We start from the raw sequence: 27,216 nt of genomic DNA on the forward strand, positions 1-27,216 counted from the left end.
CCCTGTGATCCCCATGGTGACCATGGGATGTAGGATGGGCAGTTATGATGATAGATGACCATCACTTGGAGAGGAGGCCCAGAGAAGTTAAGTGACTGGCCTCAGGTTACAGAGCCTCTTCTTATGTTCGTGCTTATGGACGCAGGGAGGGTCTCAGGCCTCTGCAGCTTCCTGACTCTCCTCCCTGGACAAACCACAGAAGGGGAAGGTCTCCCTGGAGACCACCTGATGAATCTCTGGTCTTCCTCCCCCAGGGAATGGCTGGGTGGGTCAGTGCCGGAGGCCTGGGGAGGGCTGAACCGCGTGTTTGCTCGGTGAACGAATGACGAGGAGACTGGGTGATGAGATGGGGTCCCAGCACAAAAGACCTTCTTTGCCCAGTTGCCAGGGAAAGTCTATCCTTCCACCCAGGTCCTGTATAAGTTTCTGCACTATGGGCTCAGAGAAGACAGACGCAGCAGAGCCAGAGAGCAGGGCCGGGCCAGTTCTGACCTAGCAGGCTGTGCTGTCCAGCCTTTGCCCCTCAGGGCACAGTTCCCACAACCTGCCTGGCTTCCCTCCCCTGCCTGGGGCCTCCCCCCATCTGCCACTCTCCTGGTGCATGCAGGCTCCTCAGGAAAACTCCAGGTAAACACCCAAAGCTGCACACCTTCCACTAGTGGCCCTGCCCTGTTCCTTCCTGGCCTCGGAGGAGGCGCGGTTCATTACTATAGCCCAGTGTGTGCCAACCCCCAAGTTTCCATTTTCTGAGGAAAAACAAACCATCAGGGCTTACAAGACGCTATCATCAGCCCCAGAACTCCACCCGAGATCCTGGCCCAGGGAGGAAGTTGGCCTCATCCAACCCGGCCTGGCCTCCCCAGGGGGCTTGGGGCTTAGGCAGATGTTGGCTGTGGGCTGGATGATGACAACCCCTCACCCCCTGCCCACCCCAAACTCCCTCATCAGTGCCAGAGGCCTCCTTGGTGCTGGGGTGGCTAGAGAGCAAAAGGGAGGCTGATGGGGGCTTTCCACAAATGGGGGGTGGGTGTGACAGTTGCCGATGAGGGGAATTTTGTCTCTATGCAACGGGCTGGGCGGGAGGGCTGGGCTGGGGCTTTCTTCTGTGGTGGCAGCTATCTCTCCATTAGGTGCCCAAGATGGAGTGCTCTGGCTGAGCTTGGGGAGAGCCAGGGGAGATGGAAAGAACCATTGGAAGCTCTGGGAATAGAAGAAACACCTGGCCATCCTTGTCTCTGTGGGTTCCCCAGTGAAGAGCCAACTGGTGTGGTCTTGTGGCGAGTGCCCTAAATCAGAGGGTAAATTGGGGAAGCTTGTCCCTCCTGGTGGCTTTATTTCACCAGATACAACATATGAAAGGACAACAGGAGATCTGGAAAGTTCTCTGTGGCGCTGACATTTCTTGGGTCCAAGGCAGTGGTTCTCAACCTTGGTTGCATATTATAATCTTCCGGGGGCGGTTTTAAAAAATCCTGTTGGCAGTCCCGATCTCTGGAGGTGGACCCTAAGCACCAGGAGTTTTTACAACTCCCCGGATGATTCTGGTGCGTGACCAAGTTTGAGAACTCACGGTCTCTGGGCCTTTGCTCAGGTGCACAGCACATTGTGATCACAGCACGGTGCCTGAGGAGGGCTTTCTTGAAACCAAATACAGTGAGGGGCCAGGCTTCCTTCTTGCCGCCTAGTGCTGTGTTCTGGAATATTGGATTAGAGGGCGTGCAGAGGAGGGGAGGGGGGAGGAGGACTCTGTTTTGTGAGTACCCAGGCGCGCACACACACACGCACACTCACACTCACACACGCACACACACACACCCCCAGCCGCAGAATGGGTCCTGATTATATCTTCCCAAATAAGTGGTTATCATGCGGTTATTCATGTAGCTATGCATTATTGATTGGCCTTCGCCTCGCTGCACACCAGATGGGGTAGGAGGGGGTGCGGATGGGGCTGGGGTGTGGGGGTGGGAGTGGGTGAGGAGGGAGGATGTTTGGGGGCCACGAGGCTGAATAGAAATCAACAGTCGTTCTTGGCAGCTGTTGCTTCGATGGAAGGGGGCGACTCATTACGTCTCCATTCAGGCCCGGGTCCTGGAGCTGGGACTGGGGCCCAGGCGGAGGGGTGGGGGGGGGGGGAAGGCGCCAGCCGCCCAAGCCTGGAGATGCATTATTCATACCTCGCCCTCACAGGATTGGTTATTATCCTGAACCACTATAGAGTTTGGTCTCCTAATTTTTAATCACAGGGAAGGTGGAAGCGTTAGCCTTTTGTGATTAATCCGGAGATAAAAATAGTTGACTGTTTTGGTGTTATGCTGGTTGTCAGTCAAGAAGAAACGCGTTAACTGTTGGGTGACTGAGGCCCGAGGAAGGCCCGAGTGCACCCCAAGCAGAGCCGGTCCCCAGAGCTGGATGTTGGCCCGAGGAGGGGCACAACCCTGCCTCAGGGGCTGGCTCCTGGGCGCTGCTTGTGGAAGGAACGGATCATGCCAATTCCAGCCTTACCACTGTAGGGCTGCTTGGCCCACGCACTTTGCTCTCCTAGCGTCCAGGATTGGGGCAGGCGGCTGGGGGGGGGGTGGTCTCCCCTCTTGCTCTGCCCTGCAAACTGTGCCACACATGTGGGTGGGCAACATGGGGCACCCGTGTCTCTCGCTGCGCGGAGGGGGCCCTTGAGGACTTTTCTCGGAGCTCTGCTGCGAAGGACAAGGGGGCTTGTGTGGCAAGGTGTTGCAAGGAGACACGGCTGAGTTCCGCCATGACAGAGGAGGAAACTGAGGTCAGAGAGCACAAGTGCTGCCCAAAGTTATCGGTGAATGAGGGCAAAGAAGCATGGACTTGGGCTTGGGAAGTGCCTCTTGGCCCCACCAGCGAGGTGAAGCTTTGATCCGTTTTACATACCTGAGGCTCTTTATACCGTCTTAGGGAACAAGAGATTCTGTGCCTAAAAGCCACAGCTAAAAGCTGAGGAAGCACCAGCCAGCCCCACAACTAACTCTAAGAAGGGATCCTGCGATCAGAAGGCCTTGAGCTTCTGGACTAGAGCATAGGCTCCGGGTGACCATCTGGCTGTTCTTCCCACAGGCCACAAGCTGGACAGAGGGCAAAGTGGAGCTGGGGTCAGAGGGTTTCTGCCCTGTTCTAGAAGTGCTCACTGCCCCTGCCCAGTGACTATACAGCATGAAGCTCATTTGGCTCATTGGTCTTGCTTTGCTCAGTTGGCCAACCTTACCAGAACTGGCTGGGAAGATGCCCTTGGTGCCAGGGGTTTCCTCCCAAATCCAGTTGGTCAACTAAGTAGGCCCCTGACCACGCTTCTGGGATTCCTCAGAGGCTCCGTCAGCCCAGATGGGGCCTGTCAGCCGACAGAGGCCGGCAGCAGGGACACAGAGGGTTATTCTGCCCAGTGGTTGCTGGAGAAGGAAGAGTGGGAGGTCAGCCAGGCCACCTTCCTGCCCCCAACGGCATGGCAGAGCACCTCGCAGACGCTAAGCTAAGGAGGGCAGCTCTGGGTCTCGTTCAACTCACACACAGTGCATTCTCCACAAGCGTTCTATTAAAAACATGAATCCGGTTGGGTCCCTGCTCAGTTTCAAACCTGCCAGTGGCTCATACTTTACCTAGAACATAGTTTGAACTCGTCTCTGTTGCCTACAAGCACCTGCACCTTCAGCCCTGGGCTGCATCTGCGACTGACTTCCTTCCACCACCCCCTCACCCACTCTACCCTGCCCACCGCCTTCCTGTTTGCCGAACAAGCCAAGCTCACCCCTGGCCCAGGCCTTGCCCTTGCTCTTCTCTGGAATCTCTTTTCTGTATCCTTGTCTTGCTGGCTTCTTCCTGTCAGTGAGGACACAGCTTAAATGTCATCTCCTCAGCGGGGCCTGGCCACCCTGTACAATAGCCCCTCCGTTATTCTCTGTTAGATCCCCCCACTTTATTTTCCTTATCGCCAGGTTCGTTTATTATCTGTCTTCCCGTATTGCAAAGGAGGCTTCCTGACACCAAAGAAAGACCTTATCTGTCCTGGTCATTGCAGTAGTTCCGTGTCTGGATCAGTGCCTGGCATATAGTAGGAGCTCAAGAATTTGTTGAGTTAATAAACTGAAGATTGCTGGGTGGGAGGTCTGTCATGGGCATTGACTTTTGGGGTCAACACTTTTTACACTCTGTGTGTGTGTGCGCGTGTGTGTGTGTGTGTGTGTGTGTGTGGTGGGGTAGAGTTGGGGACGGTGGATGAGTGAGTGTTGGGGGGGTGGGTAGCAAAAAGGGGGAGCCTGCTGGCCCTCCCTGGGACAGCAGTGCAGAAACTCCATGCTGTGACGCTGGGGGACTAGCTGCTTCCTGTCATTTCTGGAGAGGGCAGCGTGGGCTGGAATGGCTTGGGGGTGGGAGCGGGGGTGGTTCTCAGCCTGTTTCGAGGTAGCACCATGCTTTCTGGTGGAGGAGGGACACCAGCCCAATTTGGATCATAGGCTGGGGAGAAGGCTGTGGGCTAAGCATGGTGACAGATTAGAGACACTTGGCTGAGAGCAGGATGAGGTTTGCTGCTGACACTGCTCTTCTTTGTTTTTAGGCATTGGTGTTCAGCCCCAAGGGACCTGGATGGGCTTCAGCCCCAAGGGAACTAAGCGTGGGCTTAGTTCATGCTGGGAGTGCCAGAGCTGACCCCACGGAGGGAGAATCCCCGGGCCCATCTCTTGTCTCTAGCTTCAGGCCCGTAGGCCAACCAGCGTTCAGCATTATTCCCTTCTACCTTCTGCCCTTTATCCTTCCCTTTCGTTCATTCAGCCTCTTCCATGTCACAATCTAAGATGGTTGAGTAATACCGGACACAGCCTGCCCTCTTGACGTTGATGGGGAGACCTTTGTTACTCAAAGCGTGCGCCCAGGATGGTCCCGTAGCCTAGCCGCTGCTTCACCTGGGAGCTTGTTTAGAAATGCAGATGTTTGGGCTCTACCTCAGGAGCTCTGGAATCACAACCAGCATTGAAAAAAGACCCCAGGGGTGCCTGGGCGGCTCAGTCGGTTGAGCGTCCGACTTCAGCTCAGGTCACGATCTCACGGTCCGTGGGTTCGAGCCCCGTGTCGGGCTCTGTGCTGACGGCTCGGAGCCTGGAGCCTGCTTAGGATTCTGTGTCTCCCTCTCCCTGTGTGCCCCTCCCCTGCTCATGCTCTGTCTGTCTCTGTCTCTCAAAATGAGTAAACATTAAAAAAAAAAAAAAAACAAACCCCAGATAGTTTGTATGTACTTCAGTGTTTGAGGAGCACTGCCCTGGAGGGCCCCTAGAATAATTACAAACTGATGAGAGTGCTTTGAAGCAAGAGCTCATTGGACAATGAGAGCACATAGGGGGGCGTTCTCTCTTTGTTAGTGCCCTACTCCCTCCAAGACTTCCTGGCACTTAAGTCAGAGAGAGGGTATATGCTGCTTGCTGGATCCTGGGTTTGAAGTCACAGCCCAGCGTGAGCATGTTTCAAAACAATTTCCTCTGCCCAGGGCATCTCTTGAACTTGGAATGCTAGAGTTCTCATTCCCTGTCTTCTCCTGGGTCACTGTGACCCAGCCTTCAAGGCGTAGCTAAGGGATTTCCCAGTCCCTGAGGTCTTTCTGGAATCTTTGGCCAGGGCTGGGCCAAATGACTTTTGTCTGTGATCCCAAAGGATCCTGGGCATTCTTCTATCTCGGTAGCTAACCTAGTCTATGGACGTGATCTGCAGGTGTTTGTCTCTCCCCTAGACTGCAACCTCGTTCATCCTGGATCCCCTCCACCCGGCATAGCGTCCGACTCTCGGGATACCCCATATATGTTTGCTGAGCTGGACCTGGCTTGAGTCCATTACTTTACAAGCTGTATGATTGTGGGCAAGTTACATAATCTGACAACCCTCACCCTCTTATCGGAAAAGTGGGGTAATAAATTTTACCCCACAAATTGGGCTGGGGGTAATAAAGATACCTGCAGGATTATTATGAGGATTACTTTTATGATAGGAAGACTTCAGAGACAGCTGTATAAAGGCTTATGCAAATACTGGTTATTATGTCCAATATTTTAAGAATAATATCTAGTTTGGGTGCTATGTGAAAGACACTGTGCCAAGGGCCCTCTTGTTTTATCCTCATTATCCTTGCAAATAGGTACTAACTGGGATCTCCATAGTGTCGAGGAGGATACACGCTCAGAGAGGGCAAATCACCTGGCTAAGATAACACAGCAGCTCAGCGGTACGGTTGGAATTTAGATCCAGGTTTGTTTGACCCTGTAATATTTTCTGCTAGAGTCAGAGCCACCCACAGACCTGCCCGTAAAGCTGTGGAAGCCCTTCCCAGGCCTTCCCACCAACCCTCCTGTCCTCATCACGATCACTCATGATCGCATATCCCCACGCAGATGCCCGACAGGCTCTGCCTATGCCTGTGAGCTCCCCTCCACAACCCGACTTCAGAGGGCTCTAGGAAGCATACGCTTGGCTTGCAGCTGGTGCTTGAGAGATGTTGACTAAGGGAGTGGATGAGTGATTTTTGCTGTTCGGATCCGCCCACTGCTCGCTTTTGTCATTCTGCCCTGTTGTCAGGTTCTGGGCCATGGGTAACCCCAGCCTCCGGCTTCCTCCCTCCTGTGGATGCGCCACCTAATGGCCAAAGTACAGAACCACAGATCGTCAAGACAGGACAGGGAATGTGCCTGTGTTTGCAGAACTGCTTCTCAGGGCGGGTTCAACATTCACTCGGAAAATTTGGATTGAGCACCCACTATGTGCCAGGCCTGGTTTGAAGCTCTGGGGATGCAGAGCTCCTGCCCTAGCGGGGTTTACATTCTACTGGGAGAGACAGACAACAAACGAATAAACACACAGTGCAATGTTGGGTTGATATAATACAATGCTATTAAGTACGAAGAAGAAAATAAGATCAGGTAGGGAATAACTAGATTCTGAGTTGGCTCCAGGATTCTCTTCTGGTCTTCTCCTGTCCTTCCTGGATGTGACTTTCTGTCTTCTTCCCACCCTTAACTGTTGGTCTTGCCCACGGTTTGCCCTTGCCTGGCCCGTGTCATTCTACACACGGTCTATGGAGAAGCACATTGCTTTCCTGCAGACTCAGCCAACATCTGTGTGCAGATAAATCCCAAACACGCATATTCCCCGTTTTGGGGAATGGCACCATCACTGAATTAGCAAAGCCACAAATCTGCGAATCTTTCTGGATTGTACTGTCCTTCATCCTGTATTGCTAACCGTCCTGGATAATTCTTTGAAATACCTTTCAAATTTGTTTCTCCCTGTCCATTCTGGACAGTCTTCCTGGCTAGGCCCTCAGCATTTCTTGCTTAGATTATAATACCTAACCCCCTCTCCCCCAGCTGCACACTGTCCCAGAGTGATCTTTACAAATGTCTGGTTATCCATCCATTCCCTTACCATTTGCCGAATATCTAGCATTCCTTTGTTTAAAATCATTCAAAAGTTCCCCCTCTGCCATCTGGATAAAGTCTGAACTTTTAGGCTCCTTCCAACCTCTCCAGCCTCATTTTCACCCCTTTTAAACTCAAATTCCTTTTTTTGGATAAGAATGATCTGCAATTCTTGGAATAAGTCACTCTTCCCCAATTTTCCCTCTCCCTTTGTTGGGCTAACTTGAAAGTCAAGCAGTGTGGGTTCAAATCCTGGGTCCTTTATTTATTAAAAATTTTTTAACGTTTATTTGTATTTGAGAGACAGAGAGAGACAAAGAATGAGCAGGGGAGGGACAGAGAGAGAGAGGGAGACACAGACTTTGAAGCAGGCTCTGGGCTCTGAGCTGTCAGCACAGAGCCCGACGCAGAGCTCAAACTCACAAGTGTGAGATTATGACCTGAGCTGAAGTTGGACGCTCAACTGACTGAGCCACCCAGGTGCCCCCTGAGTCCTTTACTTACTAGCTTGTGGTCATGGGCAAGTTGCTTGGCCTCTCTGTGCCTCAGTGTCCTTTTCTGTAGAGTTGGGAATATGACAAAACCAGGATTGCTGTGTAGTTGCCAGGATCAAGTGACCTCCAGTGTGGGGGAGCCCTTTGCCAGTGGTCCGACCTTGTACAGATGTGGCAATGTAATTGGTTCTCCAAGCAGAAGGGGCTCATTCCCTTGAAAGATGATGGGCAAGGTGCCTGGGGCTTAGAAGTCTGCTGCTCTGTCTCTTTGGGAAAGTAGAGGTCGCTCTCCTTTTCTGCTGCCTTGTCCTCAGCAGGCATTGGGTGAAGACCCGGATGCCCACCCCCATGGGGTAACCCCATGCTGCTCTGCCTGGCTTGGCTTCTCCTTCCTAAAGCACCCCCACATTCTGTGCCCATGAAGGTGAAGCCATTACTGCTAGTTGGCTACAAAGGTGTGTATGAGCCCAGCTGACTCCATGTGGAGGAGAGATGGGCCATCTCAGCTGAGCTCAGCCACATTGCAGACTCACTAAATCCTGGAGTTGGAGGGGGGGGGGTTGTTACACAGCAGAAGCTAACTGATATACTTAGTAGTAACCTACCATCCGGTTTGCTCCCGCAAGACTGTCCGAATCTCTGTGCTCTTGTAGTAATCTCAGAACTGGGCCCTCATCACTGACTCTCTCCACTCCGCTCCTTTTCACCTCTGTTTACAGCCAGGTAACTCTTCTGGAAGCCCAGTCTCTACTACTCACAATGTCCACTGGCTCCCCAACGCTCCAGGATCAAAACCAGTTCCTCAGCATGGAACATATTCAAGGTTCTCTACAGTTAGGCCTTGTCTCTCCAGCTCTTTCTCTCATGCTTTAGCTGGACTCATTGTTTGCCCCTCTGCAGGGACAGCCTGCCCTTTTAGAATGACATGCTTTTGTTTGTGAAGTTGTCTCTTCCGGAAATGTCCTTACTCTGAGTCTCAACTGGCTGGAATCCCAGCCTCTCTCCAGTCAGCTCAAAGCCTACCTTTGCCTTGTTAACTCTTGGTCATTCTTTAAGTCTCAGGTTATTGTCACATCCTCTAAGAAGTCCCCTCTTGATCTTAGTCCCTGCCTTTCACTGTGGGCTGTCGGCTGCCCCGACAGCTGTGAGGTTCTTGAGGCCCAGTCCTTGCCGGGTTCTTTTTCCCACCCCAGTGTTGAGTATCCGGCCTACAGTGAGAGCTTAGTCAATATTTGTTGACTGGTGCCTTGCCTGCCCCAGGGGTGTTGAAGCAAACTTTTCCTTCTTCCTTAACCCGGTGCTTGTACCTTTTACACTGGCGCTCACCACAACCCGCATTTATTTGTGGACCAGTTTCAGGTTCCCTACTGCTCCAGGGTAGGAGTCTTGATGCCTTTTGCATTTTCCCCACCACCTAGCACATTACCTTGGACACCGTCATGAGAAAACAATAAAAATAATGAGTAATCGTTATGTGGATTGATCTAGTTACCATACTTGCAGAATTTACAGGACTTGAGAACTGTTCTCGTACTTTGAAGGTAATCGTTCAATCCTTGCAACAGCCCCGTATAAGGCAGATACAGTCATGCATATTTGAGAAATGTGGAAACCGAGGCACTAGCTCATCTCAGAGGTCCCCTGACTCCAGTGACCTTCAAAGGTTCAGGATGTTGGGAGGCCCACCTCTCCCTTGGAGCTCCGGATGTGCAGGGGCTAAGACGGCAGGCAGAGCGCCTGGCTCGGCTCCTGGCTCCCAGCTCGTGGCTGCATGACTGGGGGCGAATCACTGAATTCTCTGTGCAAGATAATCTCTATGTCATAGATACGATAGTATCTGTTTCATTGGGCTGTTGTGCAGATTGAATGAGTTACTGCGAGTGCCTTGTTTCAGAGCTTGGCACCGTAGTAAGAACTCCGTACATGCTAGCTCTTGATATCACTGTGTGTTCAATAAGAAACTCCACGTGGAAACAGAGAACAGAGTATTGTACGTGAAATAGCTTGTTTCAGTCCCTCGTTCTGCACTTGTTCCGTGCCCCCAGCCTCAGCCTTCCTAGATGTCATGGTCAGCACCTTGCCTCTTAGCAAAATGAGGAGGAGGTTAGAGGCCAAAAGGCAGCACAGAGACAGAGATGGGATGGGCAGGGGACCCTCCAGGGAGGAGGGGGCCACGGTGGTGGGGTGGGGGCAGGGGAGGCAGAGGTTGGCAGATGCCACGTCAGACAGACAAAGTCACGTGTTTCCCCCCCTCAAATTAGGAAGGGCGAGCCTTCTGTTTATTTCGAATTAAACCCTGAAAGAAGGTCTGAGCCATCTCATTAGTGAGGCGCTGTTTGCAAGGAGACGGATGATTCATTAATACTGAGCAGAAAAAGAAGCCACAGGATGTATGCAGAGCAGAGGGAGGGAAGACTGTGGTGGGGAGGAGGAGGGCAGCAGACGGCAGGCTCCATGCAAACAGAAGGGCGTATGCGTGCGTGTGTGTGTGTGTGTGTGTGTGCGCCCGTGTGCGTGCGTGTCCACGGGAGCACCTCGCACTGGTGGGTGATGTGTGACCAGTGAGTGGAAGCTGGGGAGCGTGGGAAGCTTGAAGTAGCCCCTGTGGCGGCCAGAGGGAGAAGTCACGAGGGAAAGGGCATCCCGTGAGAGCAGCCGCAGAAGGAACAGTGTGCCGTGGGGGAGCATATTGGGACCGCGGGCCCAGGCAGGGGCAGGAGGGGAAGGCAAGCCGAGGGCGTGGGTGTCCTCCTTGGGCCACCTGAGATGGGGGCTGTCCTGCCAAGGAAGGGACCTGCTCCTTCCCCAGCTCAGCTGCTGTGCAGATGGCCACAGGGCAACGCGAGCGCGTTTCTCGACGTTGTTCACAGGAAACACGGGCACGAGGCTGCCTCGTGGTGTCCGTCAAAGCTCTCCAGCGAGTTCTGACCTTGATTTGATTTTGGAGCTCACCTGGTCAACATGGATGGGTCTGGGGGAGAAACCTATCATGGTGGCACGGGCTGCTGTTTACAGATTTAAATCTCACAGTGGCCTCTTGCTGTGGGCCCTCGAGTCCTTATTGTACAGATGGGGAAACTGAGGCATCGACGCCTATGCACTTGCGGCAAGTTACACAACTCACAAGTGGGGGAGCCAGGAATCCGGCTCGGGCCCCTGTGAGGCCGGTGGCCCACTCCTAACCTCAGTGCTGTGTGGCTGCGTACGTACGAGAAATCGTCTCTGTGCCCTCGGTTGCTTTCACAGCTTCAAGGCAGCCATCCTGCCCCAGCAAAAGGCTGGTGGGACTCAGGTCCCATAAATAGAAAGCTGAACCGATATGGTTGGTTGTGCTACGGTTCCCATCTGGCAAGTCAGCCTCCTCAAGTTGCTGTGTGGCTTTCGCTAGGGAGGGAAATGCAGCCAGGAGGAAACCTTCCCTACCCGTACCAGGAGCCTCAGAAGGAATTACAGACATAGAGGGGCGCAGGAGAAAGGGTCACCTCATTAAGGGATTTGCAAAACCAACATAAGAAATTCCAATAATTGGCTTTTAAAACAAGGGCTTCGGAAGGCTGCTTTTGCATTATGAAAATGTGCCTATGTTCCCTGTCACCGTTGGCTGGAGCGGCCAGGGGGAGGCGGCGGGGGGAGGGAGGGGGTGGGAAGAGGAGAGGCGAAGTGACAGGGACAGAGAAGTCCAGGGAGGGGGACAAATAGGGAAAGACAGGCAAAGAGCAAAAGAGACAGAGCGGAGACGTGCAAGCCACCTGCTCAGGAAGGAGATAAATGTGAGGAGAGAAAATACACCGTCCCTTGCAACAGAGAACCATGAAACCAGACGGCCGCGTGCCAAGTCAGGAGAAAAGCAAAGTGCTTTCTCCAGGCCTCTTGCCACAGAAATTCATTTCAGGGAATCCCAGAAAACCACTAAGTGTACCTTTCAACTTTATGCAAATTTACCAAATCCACGATGTGCCAGAATCCTCAAGGAAAAAGTCAAAGTCTTTTTCTCATCTGAGCCTGTTTTTGAAAAGGTACGTGCCTCTAAATCTGCAAAAGGGCAACGCTTCTGGAATTCATTATATTAAAAAAAAAAGTGTCTTAATGCTCATCTGTAGTTTAGCATCATAGATATTTTTGAAATCTCCCATCTTTCTCATTTTTCACGGAGAAGAGACCACACTTCTCCTCAGGAGCTGGAGAGTGTTGGCATTTCATATTCTGTACAGAGGGTACAGAATATGGGTGTACCCATATTGGGTGACTGTGCCTGCGTCACACTTGATGCCAATGGAAGGCATCTAGAGTCTGTTGCCTCTTCGCAATTCCGGGGCATCCCTGGGAGAAATCCGGTTATGTCCAGCCTGTGGAGGGCTCATGTGGGATTGTTGCGGGTTGGGCTCCTGCAAGCCGACTCTGAGATAGAGATCTGCAGAAGCCTAGTGTGGAGGCCTCTCCGGACCACCCCCTGACAGGAGCGAAGAAAGCAAGATTGGACAGGGCGGCCACCTGAACTCTGATGGCAGCACCATGACGGTCTGAGCAGATCCTACAGGAGCTGTGAATCTGGGACAGACCTTAGGATCATCCCATTCCGGGGCACAGGGTTGGCCTTCTACTCTGTGGGGGCCTGTCATTGGGAGGGGCTTCCTCCCTTTAGCCACAGGTAGTCCCCAGAGAGGGACTCAGCAGATGTGGCCATCTCTGACACACTGGCAGCTAGGGAATGAGTCTGTCTGTCCTCCTGTCCTGAAGAGGGAAGAGGAATCTTGCTGGTACGTCATGGCATCCAGTGCAGGGGTGGGACCCATAAGAGGTGGGGGGTAAGGCCTCTTCTCCGAGTGTCCCCTTTTTCTCATCACTGTTGAGGTGGGGGTGGGGCGGTGTTGGCACCAGAGTGCTCTGTATCAGAAGACGTCCCCTCAGGGGCAGAGCTTGGGTAGTTGGCAAGGAGGAGATGATGATCCCTACTGTGGGGTGTGGTCCTGCCACTAGGGCGGGGAAGGACTTCCCATCTGACTCTGGTTATCCCCACAGCTAGTGTTTGGGGCCACCCGGCCCTTGCATCTAAAGCCCCAGGGGAGCAATGTATGTGGGGTAAGGAAAGAGCAGTCTTCGCTCTCAGACAGAGCTGGGAACTGCGTTACACGGTGACCTTGGACAAGTTTCTAAACCTTCCCGAGCTTCAGTTTCCTCATCTGTAAAGTGGAGCTAAACGGGCCTCGCACGGCGCAGGACCAAATGAGGGAATGTAGGAACCGTGTGGGGATGTAGCAGGTGTTCGGCGGTGGTGGTGGTGGGGGGGTAGCCGTGAGCCAGGTCTGCGCTAAGGTGACCCGTGCCTTCCCACGGGTCAAGGCAGGGTGTCAAGAAAGCTCAATCAAATGTATGGTTTGCAAATGCGTTCTCCCATCCTACATGTAGGTGGCCTTTTCGTGGTGTTGATGGTTTCCTTTGCTGTGAAGGAGTGTTTTAGTTTGATGTGGCCCCCACTTGTGGAATTTTGCTCTTGTTCCTTGTGCTTTTGGTATTATATCCAGGATATCGCTGCCAAGGCCATGCCGAGAGGATGGCTCCGTGTGTTTTCTTCTAGGAGTTTTAGGAAAAGTTTCAAGTCTTGTGTTTCAGTATTTGGTCCATTTTGAGTTCATTTTTGTGAGTGGTGTAAATGCGGGTCCAATTTCATTTTCCCGTCCGTGTGTATCCATTCTTCCCAGCACCACTTATGGAAGAGAATGTCCTTTCCCCATTGAGGTTCCTTGGCTCCCCATAAAGTGTTAGTTGACCATATAGGCGTGGGTTTATTTCTGGGCTCTCTATTCTGTTCCACTGATCTGGGTGTCTGTTTTGATACCAGGACTATACTGTTTTGATTACTATAGCTCTGGAGGATAGTTTGAAATCAAGAAGTGTGATGTCTCCGGCTTTCTTCTTCTTTCTCAGGATTGCTTTGGCCATCCGGGGTCTTATATGGTTCCATGTAAATATTAGGATTTCCTTCCTTCTTACGGCTGAGCAATATTCCATTATATGTACAGACCACCTTTTCTTTATCCATTCATCCTTTGGCAGACAGGTTGTTTCCATATCTTGGTTATGGTGAATAATGCTGCAATGAACAGGAGAGTGAAGATATCTCTACGAGATCCTGATTTCAATTCCTTTGGATATATACCCAGAAGTGGAATGACAAGATCATACGGCAGTTCTGTTTTTAATTTTTTGAGGGACCGCCATACTGTTTTCCACAGTGGCTGCACCAATTTACATTCCCCAAAGTAGTGCCGGAGGGTTCCTTTCTCCACATCCTCCCCAGTACTTGTCATCTCTTGTCTTTTGGATGGCAGCCATCCTAATTAGTAGGAGATGCTAGCTCATGATGGTCTTGATTTGCATTTCTCTTGATGATTAGTGATGTTGAGCACCTTTTCATATGCCCATTGGCCACTCGTATGTCTTCTTTAGAAAGCTGTCTATTCAGGTCTTCTGCCCATTTAAAAATTGTGGGGTTTTTTTCCTATTGAGTTGTATGAATTCCTCATATGTTTTGGATGTGGACAAAGAAGGTATATATAATGGAATACTATTCAGCCACGAGAGGGAAGGAGATCCTGCCATTTTTGACAGGATGCAACTGGAGGGTATAATGCTGTAGTGAAATAAGTCAGACAAAGAAAGACAAATACCATATGATCTCACTTATATGTGAAATCGACAACAACCTAACTTAGAGAAACAGACAGTAGAGCGACTGTTACCAGGCATTAGAGGTGGGGGAGATGGGAGCGATATTGGTCAAAGGGTATGAACTTCCACTTATTTTTTTATTAAAAATTTTTTAAGTTTATTTATTTTTGAGAGACAGAGAGAGCGAGTGGGGGAGGGGCAGAGAGAGAGGGAGACACAGAATCCCAGCAGGCTCTGCACCGCCAGCATGGAACGTGACGTGGGGCTCGAACTCACAAACCGCAAGATCATGACCCAAAGCGAAACCAAGGGTCCGATGCTTAACCGAGTCATCCATGTGCCCCTGAACTTCCAGTTACTAACAAGTTCTGGGGTCTCACGTACAGCATGGGGATTATGACTAATACTACTATAGTATACATCTGAATGTTGCTGAGAGAAAAGATCTTATATATTCTCACCACAAAAAGGAAAAGGTAATTATGTGATTGGACGGAGGTGTTAGCTAATGTAATGGTAGTATCATTTCATAATAATGCTTAATGCGTCAAACTAACATTGTATACCTTAAACTTACACAGTATTATGTCAATTATAGCTCAATAAAGCCGGGGGAAGAAAGCTCAAGTCAGACGCTAATGTGCAATGTAGGAGAAACAACACAGAAAGAGCGCCAGTGTCTCATGCTGACAGCAGCCATGAATGACCTTATCAGATCTGCCCAAGAGTGCCATACGGGACAGGTTAAGTTGTGACAGGTGCAGAACTGGGTGGGGGGAGTGGCCCGGACTGGAGAAGGATGCTCCTCGGACTTTTCTCGTCTTTTTACTAACTTCCCACTTAACAATACAGATGGTGATGACGCTCCTGGGGGCGAGCCACTGTGCCAGGTTCTCTCCCCACAGTTAACCCACTGTGTAGTCACCCTCCCGTCTCCAGAGGCCGCTCTGTCTGCCTGGAATGCTTGTCCCTTCCTTTCTGACTTGTGGATGCCTATGTGACCTTCAGGTTCTGCTGAAATGCCACCTCCAGACTCCGCTGGACTATGACTGAACATCTGTAGGGCAGGGGCCAGTTTTGTCTCTGTGGGTCCCGCTGTCCAGCACAGCACCTCTGCCAGAGCTGTGGGGCTGATCTCAGGGCGAGATTCCCCTTCAGTCCTGCAGAGTTTGTGGGTGGCTGGGTGGAGGTGCCTAGCTGGGGGTCACTTCTTGAGGGAAGCAGCCCTGTCATGTTCCTCCTTGTCTCTCCTGTCCCGGCTGAGAGCTTGCCTAGAGCTGGTGCTCAACAGATGAGCACTGAATAAATGAGAGAAGAGTAAAAAGAAATGCCTGTGTGAAGGGGGCTACGGACAGGAAAAACTAGGCTTCCAGATGGGGATATTTTGAGAGGGGGTAGATCTAGAAAACACTAATAAACACTGAGACGTATTGAGTACCTACTATGTTCCAGAAGGGCCCATATGGTCCTACTGGCATTCCATGTTGGGGAGATACTGGGATTTGGGGCTTTATAAGGACATTGTTTGGAGATAGCTATAGGCTTTTGTTTTTAATTTTTTTTTAATGTTTATTTTTGAAGGAGAGAGAGACAGAGCATGAGAGGGGGAGGGGCAAAGAGAGAGGGAGACATAGAATCCGAAGCAGGCTCCAGGCTCTGAGCCATCAGCACAGAGCCCGATGCGGGGCTAGAACCCACTAACTGTGAGATCATGACCTGGGCCGGAGTCGGATGCTCAACCAACTGAGCCACCCAGGCGCCCCTAGAGGTATTTGAATCGCTGACTTTGGGACCCAGGACAGCTGGTGTCCCTTGGCTTTCCTGAGCCTTCGGACCAGTCTTTTACCCTCTGTGTTCCCCACTGTCCACCTGCCACCACCCCTTTCTCCGGGACCCATCGGCTAGGCTGGTGACACTTGGATTCTTAATCACCTCCCTTCCCTTCTCTCCTCAAAGGCTTCCCTTTCCCTTTGATTAGCACTTGACTCGCTGTAGAAAGTTGTCTCTGCACAGTGGATGCTCTATATAAAGAGACAGGGCAGCGCTGAGTTGCTGTGAGTGTCCTGGGATCAGCCCAAGTCAGAAAATATGGGTCTCAGCTCACATCTGTATCACTGTCATGGTGATACATGGTAGTCTGGGGGTGTCAGAGCTGTCTGTATTAGTCCAAATGCAAATGGGTCATTCAGGAGGAGTCCATTAGCTGCTCCGAGGAGTGGACGGGGTGAACTCTTCATTGCTCGCTTGAGGTGAAATTTATTGGATTTGTCTTCAAGCCAGTCAGCTCCCCGTGATGGGCACTAATGTTGGTGGCCAGAGGCACGGATTATCCAAATCTGGTCTGTAATTGAAAATATCATTTGCATTTGACTTTGGAACGCACTGTGTGAGAGCATGTGTGCGCTGGGGCGGGGGGGAGGGGAGGAAAGGCAGCTGTACTTTCTGGTATGTTTATTTCAGACTCCTGTTAGGGTTAATTTGCATTTACTGGACACGATCGCTGGGAGAGGGCGGCAGAGTTTACTCTGCATGAGGCATTCCTCAGCCTGCACTCGTTCACACGGCAGGCCACCAGGTCCCACAGGTACTCAGAATTCCTGAGGACTAGCATGCTGTCTCCGTGAACATGCCATCAGGCCAGGGACGCAGTGCTGTGTTTTGAGGCAGATCTGGGGCTGCTTTGTGGCCTCCCTGTTACTAGCTGTGTGGCCTTGGGGCGCTTAATTAGTTCTCTGAGCCTGTGTCTCCATCATAAAACAGAAGAGGTAATACTACCTACTCTGAATGGTCGGTGGGCTGGTTCTATGAAGTGGAATTCTATGAGCCCTTTCTTCTCTCTTCTCCAACCTCATCTCCCAAAGAATGGTTCTGCCTCCTCCATCCCTTGCCGGATGGTAGTCTGGGGGTCCGAGAGGCCAAGCAAAGTCCGGAACAGTCCTCATGGCCAGGCAGGGAGACCTCTGGAGTCAGAGGTTGGGCAGAGATGGTCATTTGCTCTTAGGGAAGCAGGGGGTCATTCACAGCCCCCCTTCCCAGGGAGGGGTTTTAGAGAGAAGGAGGGGATGGTCTTTCCTTGCAGAACGGGGATGGGGCTCTGTCTGGATTTTGCGTCCACTCTGTGGTGAAAAAGAGGCCGAAGTGCAGAGAAAGGAGGGCTTCAGATCATCGTGAAGCTGGAGTCCCAAAGATGAGACTTGAGTCTCAGGGCCCCTGCCTTCTAGCTGCATTTACCTGGGCAAGTCTCATCTCTCCAGTCCTCAGTGTTCACAACGGTAAAGTGGGCATAACGGCAAATATTGTCAGAGGGTCCTGAAGGCCAAGAGAAGATGAGTGAACTTGTGAACACAGAACTCGGTGCAGACTTCCAGAACTATGGCCAGGGCTGAGGAAGGGGTGCTGCTGTGGAACTGCTTACATGTGGGTGAGGGGGGCACTTTTTCACTTCTCCCATTGCTCTATGGGGGAAAAGAAAGCCCTCTCTTCCTGAGAGGCTGGCTGAGAACGAACCCAAGGCCACAGGAGTCTGGCTCAAGGCTGCCACATGCTTTCCTGCTCTGCTCGGGGCTCAGCTGTTTGGCTCCTGTGTTTGCCTCTCCAGTCAATGTCTGCGGCAGGTAAGGAGGCCGTATCAGGAGCACCTGCTTACATCCATCCCCAGAGCAAAGACCCAGGTGTGTGAGCATGGGCCGCAGGGAGACGGTCAGGGCGGAAGGCCCTCAGAGCCGTTCTGATCCCATACACTTCCCTTATTTGACGGAGGAGAGAGCTGGCCCAGAGACGGTGGGTGACGTGCCCCAGGCGAAACAGCAAGTTATCACCTCTCTGGTGATAGAGAGGTGCAGCACTGATTTGTTTTTTCAGAAAGGATGATTTCAGAATCCAGACTTTAGTTTCTTGTCTTCAATGAGCCAGCCTGCCTTGCTTGCCTGTTTCCTCAGGACTTATGCAGTACAAGGATAATTTACAGATGGACATCCAATAGCAGAGGCCACTGATACGTGGAGAAGGGTCAATAGACAGTCTCCGTCTGCGCTGAAAGGGGAAGATGGGCTCAAGTTGCAGCACGAGGGATGGAGGTTAGACGTCAGGAAGAACTGTCGTTAGAGACGCAGCTAGGGGAGAGATGTCCTGTCTCTTTTTTCCAAAGTCCCCTGGCCCCCAGGTCAGAGATGAGTTGAGTGCGATGTGCAGACATGACCCTGGGGCAGGAGGTGACCCTGAGGCAGGGGGATGGACCTGATGGCTTCTCAAAGCCCATCTCAACTCATGTCCACTTACACACTTGCTCATTAGCTTTCCTGCAGTTTCTTCCGTGCTCCCAATTAGCCTCTGTCTATCCAATTCTCTGAGAGGTGTTTCTACTTGCAGGGGAGGGGAGAAGAGTGCAGGGGCCGGGGCGCAGGGGAGGGCGAGCCTACTGACTTCCCGTCAGACAACATGCCTCTGCTCCTAGCCGGCTCCTGCTGTTGGAGGGAAACAATCACTGTGCAATTTTTACAGCTTCCGACCAAACTTTGATCATTTAACTCTGAAAGGGCCTTTTCTTGCGAATGGTTCATGCCTCGACGGTCATTAATGGTGAAATACCAAGATGCCGAAGGGGGCTCAGCGGTAGGCTATGCAGGGGAAGATTTTGTCCTCTTAGCTGCTCTGAACCCCCAGCTCCTCCCTGCCTTTCTGATGCTCGGGAGAGAGATGTCAAGGTGCAGCCCCAGAGCCCTGGCTGGGAGCCAGCGGCCATAGGACTAAATAGAGACCTCCTGGCAGGACAAAGAGGCTGGTCTTCCAGAAAGGATGGACCACGGAGTGAGGGTGGAGGAATTAAGTTCGACAAGAGGCAGAATTTTCTGAAGCTGCACTGAGTGACCAAGAAGGCCGCAGAATAGCCTCGGGTACTCGGGTCACCAGCAATGGGCGGTCATGCACATCCAAGGTTGTAGAGCCTCCTTGTGGGTTGTTTACCTATGACCCAGTGAGGCGGGGGAGGGGGTGTGAGTAGCCCTCGTCGACTCAGGAGGAAAACGCCCATCAGTGATCACATTTCCGCCCAACGTCACACAGCGGGATTAGAGCTGGAACCTGAACTTCAGGTCAGTGGTTTCCCCGCAGCACCTGACTCTACCACCTGTATCTTGCGCCCACCATCCCCAGCTGGCCCGCCATGTGGCGCTCAGTCGCTGACCCAGAGCTGGCTTATTCCTCCTGCTCCTCCCTCCAGCCCTGGGTCCCGGGACCCTTTCCCGGTGCAGGCTGGGGGCAGGCGGTCCAGCACTCTGCTCCAACTCAGGGCCGGGTACAAAATGTAAGGACGTGCCCCTCCAAACCTCAGTCATGGAGAGAAATAACACTTGAATAAAAATTTAAGGGGCGCGCCTGGGTGGTTCAGTCGGTTAAGCGTCCGACTTCGGCTCAGGTCATGATCTCTCAGTGTGTGAGTTCGAGCCCCGCGTCGGGCTCTGTGCTGACAGCTCAGAGCCTGGAGCCTGCTTCAGGTTCTATGTCTCCCTCTCTCTCTGCCCCTCCCCTGCTTACACTCTGTCTCTCTCAAAAAATAAACATCAAAAAAAAAAAAAAAAAGGTAAATCACAACTAATGCAAAAACATCCGTGGTGAACAACATATCACAATTTTAAATAAAGACATGATTAATTAAGCTGAAATCCACTTAAAATGATTTAAGGTGATCAGTCGGTTGAGAGAAATGATCAAATGTGGCAATTCTCTCAACGAAAATGAGGTAAGCAAAGAGAAGGAGATATTATTACTTGTTTGCTCCCATCAAAGCCAGGAAAGCAGAATGACCGTAAACTGTCTTTGTTGTAAATAAAGTATTTAAGGCTGAAAATAATACTGTGTGTTTTAGGAAGCCTACTTCTAAATGTTTCAATAGTTTTTCAAGTACTTTAACGTTCTAAGAAGAAAATTAACCGCTAAAAAATGATGTAAAATCATGGGTACACGTGTACACGTTTTCCCTCTTGCCTCAAGCTCCAGGACGGTTTGGCTTGGTGTTGTTACTAATCCTGTCTCTAGCTAATATTTTGACATTTTATTCAGAAATTAATGATTTTTTGCATTAATTCTGATTTTGAAAAATTTTGCATTAAAATATCACATGGCTTCCCTGAGCTTTTTGATGTCTCTCAAATTTTGTGCCTCACCCCAACCTTGGTCCCGCTTCAACTACTTCCCCAGGGAGGGGAGCAGCCTGCTTCCCTGTCCCTGGTAGGGACAAAATGCAGGCCGACCCCTCAGGCTCCTGGGACCCACCGGGGGCATGTTCAGGCCCAGAAACATCCTAGGGGACGTGAGCACTGGGGTGGGAGTGGGCTGCCAAGGGAAGATGGATGGGCTCTCAAGGCTCCACGGATAGAGAGGGGCAGCCATTCCTGAGGCCATCCATCAAGTTCTCAGTGCGCTGACACACCTTAATCGGGCCAGGAGGAACCTGGGCCTCAGAGACGGGGAGGCAGGGAGAAGTCAGAGGCACCTGCAGGCTTTGAGCTAGTGCCTGATGGGGTAAGGCTCCGCCAGGGTGGCCAGGCTGTGCACTGACCAATTCTGGGGAGTGCCATACACTTTGCCGGTCCTCCTTAGCTCCTGTCCTCCAGGTAGGACCCAGCTCTGCTGCTCAAACCCTGGGCTGGGCCTTGCTGGGAGCTGTGAGCTGTGGGCTGGGAGGGGACTACAGGAAGGCAGTGGGGGAATGGAAGCAGATAGAGGGGGACAGATCAGTGGTGGGCCTACAAACTTGTTCTTTTTTGTCTTCTCAGTAGCTTTCCCCTGTCTGCAGAATGGAGTCTGAACCCTCAGCTTGACTTCAAGGCCCTCTGTGACCTGGTGCCAGCCTCTCTTGCCCTCTGACCTATCAAAGTTTCTCCATATGAACCACCCACGTCTCCCCACCTCCAGGGCCCTCCACCTTTCCTGGATGACCCAAGTGGTTCATGCTCCAGATCCAAATTCTGCTTCCCCCCCAAAGCCTTCCCTGACTGTCCACATCTGTCCCTGTCCCACTTACTCTTTCTGGCCAAGTTTCCATATGGAACTGTCTCGTATGTTTTTAAGTCAGCTCCCCAGGCAGACCCGATTCTCTGAGAGCCTGCATGACTGCTTACACCTGGGTTTCCTCCTCGGAGCCTGGTGCCATGCTGGCCGCAGTGCCTTAGGGATGAGGTGACCCTGTGTGTGCCCTCAGACCTATGGCTCTCCAAGTTGAGTGGAGGGTGGGAGGCGGGGTGGCTGCCTGAGGAAGGGGCCCCGTTAGTGTCACAGTCAGGACCATGGACAGGAAGGAAGCTCAGAGATCACATCTGGTCCCTCTTGGAGCCCGTGTGGGTGCCCTCTGCTCAGGACACAGGGGTTCCGGTCCTGATATCTCAAGAGCTCAGCCCAGATGCTTCAATGTGCCCTTGACTTTGTTCTGCCTCTCACACCCCTATTGTTGTGGCTCTACCATGTGAAGATGGGGAGATCTCATCTCTTTCCACACCTGTGCTGCTGCTACCCCAGGCAGGTCACCATGACCTAACTTGGCAGTGGCTTCCTAACTGGTTTCTGCAATCATATTTGTCCTGCCTCTCCCACACCCCCCGGGGAAATCATTTTCACAATATGTCTCTCCTCTGCTCAAAGCTTCTGGAGCTTCCCTATCTCAGAGTAAAATCTGAGTTACTATGGGCTACAAGATCCTATAAGACCTGGCCCATTGTTCCCTCTAACCTAATTTCCATCAGTCTCTCCTTTATGTACTCTGTGTCAGCCACACAGATCTCTTTGCTGTTTCTGGAAAATGACAAGAACACTCCTGCCCCAGGGCTTTGCATGTGCTGTGCTCCCTGTCTGGACTGTTCTTTCTCTAAACGTTTGCTTGGTGCGTTCTCTTCCTCTCCTCTTTAGTTATATGTTACTTACTCAAAGACGACTTCCTTGCTTATCTAGATAAAACAGCACCTCTGCACCACCCCTCTCCCTCTCCCCCTCCTCACCCTACTTTGTGTCGCTTTATGGCACTCACGACATGATACAACTGTTTATCGTCTGTCTCCCTCCAATGGTAGAAGCTCTGTGAGAGCAGTAACTTTTCCTGTTTTGTTCACTGTTGTGTCCTTGGTGCCTAGAATAGCGAGAGCACACAGTAAGTGCTTAATATGAATGGCTACTGACTGCAAAATGGGGGCCAGAGTTCTCCCATCTGCATGTGGGTGGATGGACTACATTCTAGCTCTCATGCTCCGGTTGAAGGCCCCCTCTGCACCCCACGGTCCCGACTTTGTGTGAGCTGAGCACTCTTTACTTTTCCAATAGCTTTCACATACAGGACCTTATTTCACCTCCTTGGCGACCCCTGGAGGCTCACAGTGGTGAAGTGAGAAGCTCGAGGTCACCTGTGAGTTAAGGGTAGCGCCCCGGGCAGAGCTCAGGCCCCTGGAGCCCAGCCTTATCATCCCCCTTTTTCCAGGGTGGCCCTGTGGCCTGATCCATGGGTGCCCTTATGGGGCCCGTGCCCAGGCCAGCTCCTCGGGACGCTGCTGAGCAAATCCCTCGTCTCTCCCTTCTGGGCCCAGCTCCAGTTATGAGTCACTGCTTACTCACTGCTCTGGCTTGTTTTACGATGAAGGGTGATTATAATAAAGGCCATTAATCACAGGGAATGATGGCTCACACTTGGGAGTTCTCCAGCCTGGTTTTGCTAAAGAGCTCGGGACGCTCGCACTCATTTCCAACAGCCTTTCTGAAGAGCGGGGACAGCCAGGGATATGCGTTCCTATTTTACAGTTAGGGAAACGGGCACTCAGAAAGGTGCAATCACCTGCCGTGGGGCTCAGGTGAGGTCCGGGGAGGGGCTGGAGCCATAGTGTGTCAGTCAACCAGCATTCCAAACATCACACCCCACCTGACAAAACCCTGACTGTAGTGTTTGGTGATTTCTATGGCGCGACCACTCCCCTGATGGCCCCCTACCAGCTACCGATATGCCACCTACTGGGAAGAGAATACACCATTGGCTCTCACGCACAGTACCAGCAGCCTCCAGCCCACCCCTGGGCCTGTGTGATGGCTTCTAACTTCCCTTCAGAACCTCACAGTCTGTAAAACACTTGGACATACAGCACTCACCTGATTTTTGTAACAGCCTACTTATTTATCTATTTATTTATGTATTTATTTACTTATTTATTTATATATTTTTTAAAGTTTATTTATTTTGAGAGAGAGAGAGAGAGAGAGAGAGAGAGAATGAGAAGGGGAGGGAGACAGGGAGAGAGACAGAATCCCAAGCAGACCCCACGCTGCCAATGCAGAGCCTGACGCAGGGCTTGAACCTATGAATTGTTAGGATTATGACCTGAGCTGAAACCAAGAGTCGGATGTTAACTGGCTGAGCCATCCAGGCACCCCAACAGCCCTTTTAGATGGGCAGTTATTATGTCCTTTTATCAGACGAGGCTGAAAGATGAACTGCTTTGTTGGAGGTGGGAGGGGAGGGCTCTGCTCTCTTGCTGCGGATGCAGCCAGGACAGGGGAGGAGCAAGGGGCACCAAGCCTGGGTGGTCCTCCAGGCGCTCCTCCATCAATCAGAGCCGGCCTCGGGCCCCCGAACGCACTGGACGGCTGCTGCTGAAGGTAAAGCTGCCTGACCTTGCAGGTGACCTTGGCGGTCATGCATTTTTTCCACGGACCTTACAGAGGGCTGCTATCTGTTGGGCGTGTGCTAGGCGCTGGGTGCAGACAGCAAGGACACCCAGGCCCTGACCACAGGGGACATATAGCCCAGTCCAGGGAGGGACCTACCCAAGGCAGGACTGTGTGTTAAGTGCTGACACAGGGAGATGCAGGTACATGGGAACCTAGAAGGGATCTTAACCCGACTAGGGAGCTCAGGGAAGGCTGGGGCCTGAAGGGCCTCTGTAGCATGCAGGGTGGGGGCGTCGAGGGAGAGGAGTCTAATGCAGAGGGAGGTGAGAGACAGTCATGTGAGCAAAGCCTTGGGGGAAAATGACGGAGGAGGGGGCGCGCAGTGGGGAGAAGCTGAGGCCAGAGGGAGTTAGGCCTTAAGTCAGACGCTTCCCACCCTGGGCCTCTGGTTCTGCATCGGTGGGTCCCCAGTGCCTTTCCAGCTCTGACCCTCCACGGCCCGATATTCTGAGAGTGCTCGGTCTCTAGGAGTTTGCTGGAATCTGTGAATGTGGAGTGCCACGAGGCAGATGCCAGCCTGGCCAGAGTCAGTCAAAGCCACATTTGGATTCAGGATTCTGGCAAACCGACCTCCTGTTTGCTGGTCTTAAATCCCCGGCTCTCCAGAGCTCAGTGGAGGCAGGAAAGACAGCCGTTGCCCTTGCCCCGCCTTCCCGTCCCCGGACACAGAGCAAGTCCACACAGGGTGAGGGTGGGCTGGGGTCAGCAAGTGCCACACGTGGATTCTGGCCATAAGACACCAGGGTTGGTGGGAGCCAGCAGGGGAGGCCGTGTGTCAGGGAGAGAGGAAGACGGGGGCTCCCACATGCAGATGGCTAACAAAGGGGCAGATGGGCGGAGGCCTCACTCAGCTGGGGTGCCCCAGGGGGCAACAGAGCACTTCTGGTGCATTTGCCAGTGGGGGCTAGACACTCAGTTCGGAGCCCTAAGCAGCCATGTGAGAAGTTCACTGCCCTGCAGCCACCATGCTGAGACACCGTGAGGAGAGACCGTGCACAGATGGAGGGAGATGCCCGGGGAGCTCCACACTCCAGTCCAGGCTTCAGGTGCACGAGGAAAGGAGACTTTGACATGACCCTAGCCCCTCCTACGTCTGATTGCAACGAGACACCCTGAGCCGGAACCATCCTGCTGGGCTGGTTTCAACTCCTTGACCTGCACAGACTGTGAGAGCTAATAAACAATCACTGTTGTTTAAAGCCCTTGGGTGTGGGGTGATTTGTCACACGGCAATAGACAACCGGAACCGATTTTTGCAGAAATGGACGGCCAATCTCAAAGGTACCTGTGCTCAGAACATTGTGAGGCACTGTGCTGTTTGTAACAGGCTTTCCTATACATATTCATCTTTCTTTTCATAATAGCCATGAACGCTGGCAAGGCAGGTATTCTTAATTCTTGTAGAAGAAGAAATGGAGGGTCAGAGAGGCTAAGTGATTTGGACAAGGTCACACAGTACTAGGGCTTAGGAACGTGGTTATGAGTCCGGTGCCTTCTCTACCACACCATGGCTCCTTGCCAACGCACTTCTCAACTGCATGAGAATCCAGGTCTTGGATTCTCCAGTGCAGAGCGAAGGGTGGGTATGATGGACGCAACAGGAAAGAAGACCTCGAGGGAGGCAGGGTGGCGCGGAGATTCCCAGAAAAGGAGGTTAAGCCCAGGGTAGATTGCCAAGCACTGAGGGCTAGCCCTGGCTTGCTTTCTCACGAGATCAGAACTCCGAACAGAAGCCCCCAGAAAGGCTGGGTGGGGGGCAGACATGAAGACTGGGTGCCGGGTGTGCTGGGCAGGGAGCCAGGCCTTGGGAAGCAGGGCTTGGCCCACTGGGACAGACACAGATCCTAAGTCCCAGAAACTTCTCTCTGGACCCCCAGGAGCTGGGGCCGCCGCCCCTCCACCCCTCCTAGTTCACCCAGAACTGCTTCTTGGAGGCCCAGGAGGATGGGAGGGACTTGCTGGGGAGAAACCAAGTGGTGCAGGGAGGGGGGACCTACTCTTGAAGCAGGGGTAAGGGCAGAGGAAAATGTACTCCTGGATCCCTCTGAGAGTCCCTTCAGATAGCAGGTCAAGTACTTTGCCAGAGCAGGTGCATAAATTAGCATGCTTTATACAGGGGAGTATACTCTGCATGTGCCCGGGCCTAAGGGCCTATTTGGTGGTTGTGTCTGCTCGTGCATGTGCATTTGCATGCGTGTGTGTGCGCGCGCGTGCGTGTCTTGTCTTCGCCAAAACAACGGAGAAGGGCTGTTGCCTGTGTGCCCGGCATCTCTGCTGTCTCTCGCCAGTATGTAGCACGTCAAGGGTGTTTCAAACAAATCATTCGGGTCTCCCCAGTGCCCGAGCCCGCAGGCACCAGACCGATCACGTAATGGCGCACTGCATGTGTCCCAAGCTTGCCTCTGCTTGTCAGAATCAGCTCAGGTTGCCTAGGGCACTCTTTATGGATAAAGATGCTCCAGGCCAGAGAAGGAAGGTGACTTGCCCCGCGTTGCACAACTGGCTCTCAGGTCTCCTCTCTCCGAGGTGATCCATTGGGATGGAGAAGTTATCCACTTGTTTGCCCGGTAAGGAAACCATGCTGAGGGCAACCGCGTGAGTGCCCAGGGAAGGGTGGCCGCATCTCGGCTGGCATCTCTTCCCCACGTGGGGCCTGCTGCTCTTGGGGGCGGGGAAGCTCCTGTCCTGGTGCTGGATGGGGCTTTAGTGTGGTTCCTCCTTCAGTTACCAGTGCTTTCTCTGAAGTCAAGCCTGGGGCTGAGCCCAGAGATTCCCAGATGACTAAGCCATGGTCTCTGGCTTCCAGAACCCCTGTTGTGTGCATAGCCCTTCCCAGTCCCCTGCGGGTAACTGGGGCAGGTGTCTGGCTCAGAGGCAAGTGTCTTCCCCATTTTACAGACGAGGAAGCTGAGGCTCAGAGAGTTCAAGCGACTTTC

General features: G+C 52.4%; 1 protein-coding gene and 1 long non-coding RNA gene across 4 annotated transcripts in view; one reads left to right on the forward strand and one right to left on the reverse strand.

Annotated features, from left to right (window-relative positions):
• KIRREL3 (kirre like nephrin family adhesion molecule 3) overlaps window positions 1-27,216 on the reverse strand; it is a 546,659-nt gene that overhangs the window by 43,044 nt on the left and 476,399 nt on the right. The window lies entirely within an intron of this gene.
• LOC122231327 lies at window positions 1,133-4,830 on the forward strand. Its single transcript, XR_006208517.1, has 2 exons — window positions 1,133-1,237; window positions 4,577-4,830. It is a non-coding gene; the product is annotated as an uncharacterized LOC122231327 (long non-coding RNA).

Source organism: Panthera tigris, chromosome D1 (assembly GCF_018350195.1).
Source record: "Panthera tigris isolate Pti1 chromosome D1, P.tigris_Pti1_mat1.1, whole genome shotgun sequence".
Taxonomy (NCBI): Eukaryota; Metazoa; Chordata; class Mammalia; order Carnivora; family Felidae; genus Panthera; species Panthera tigris.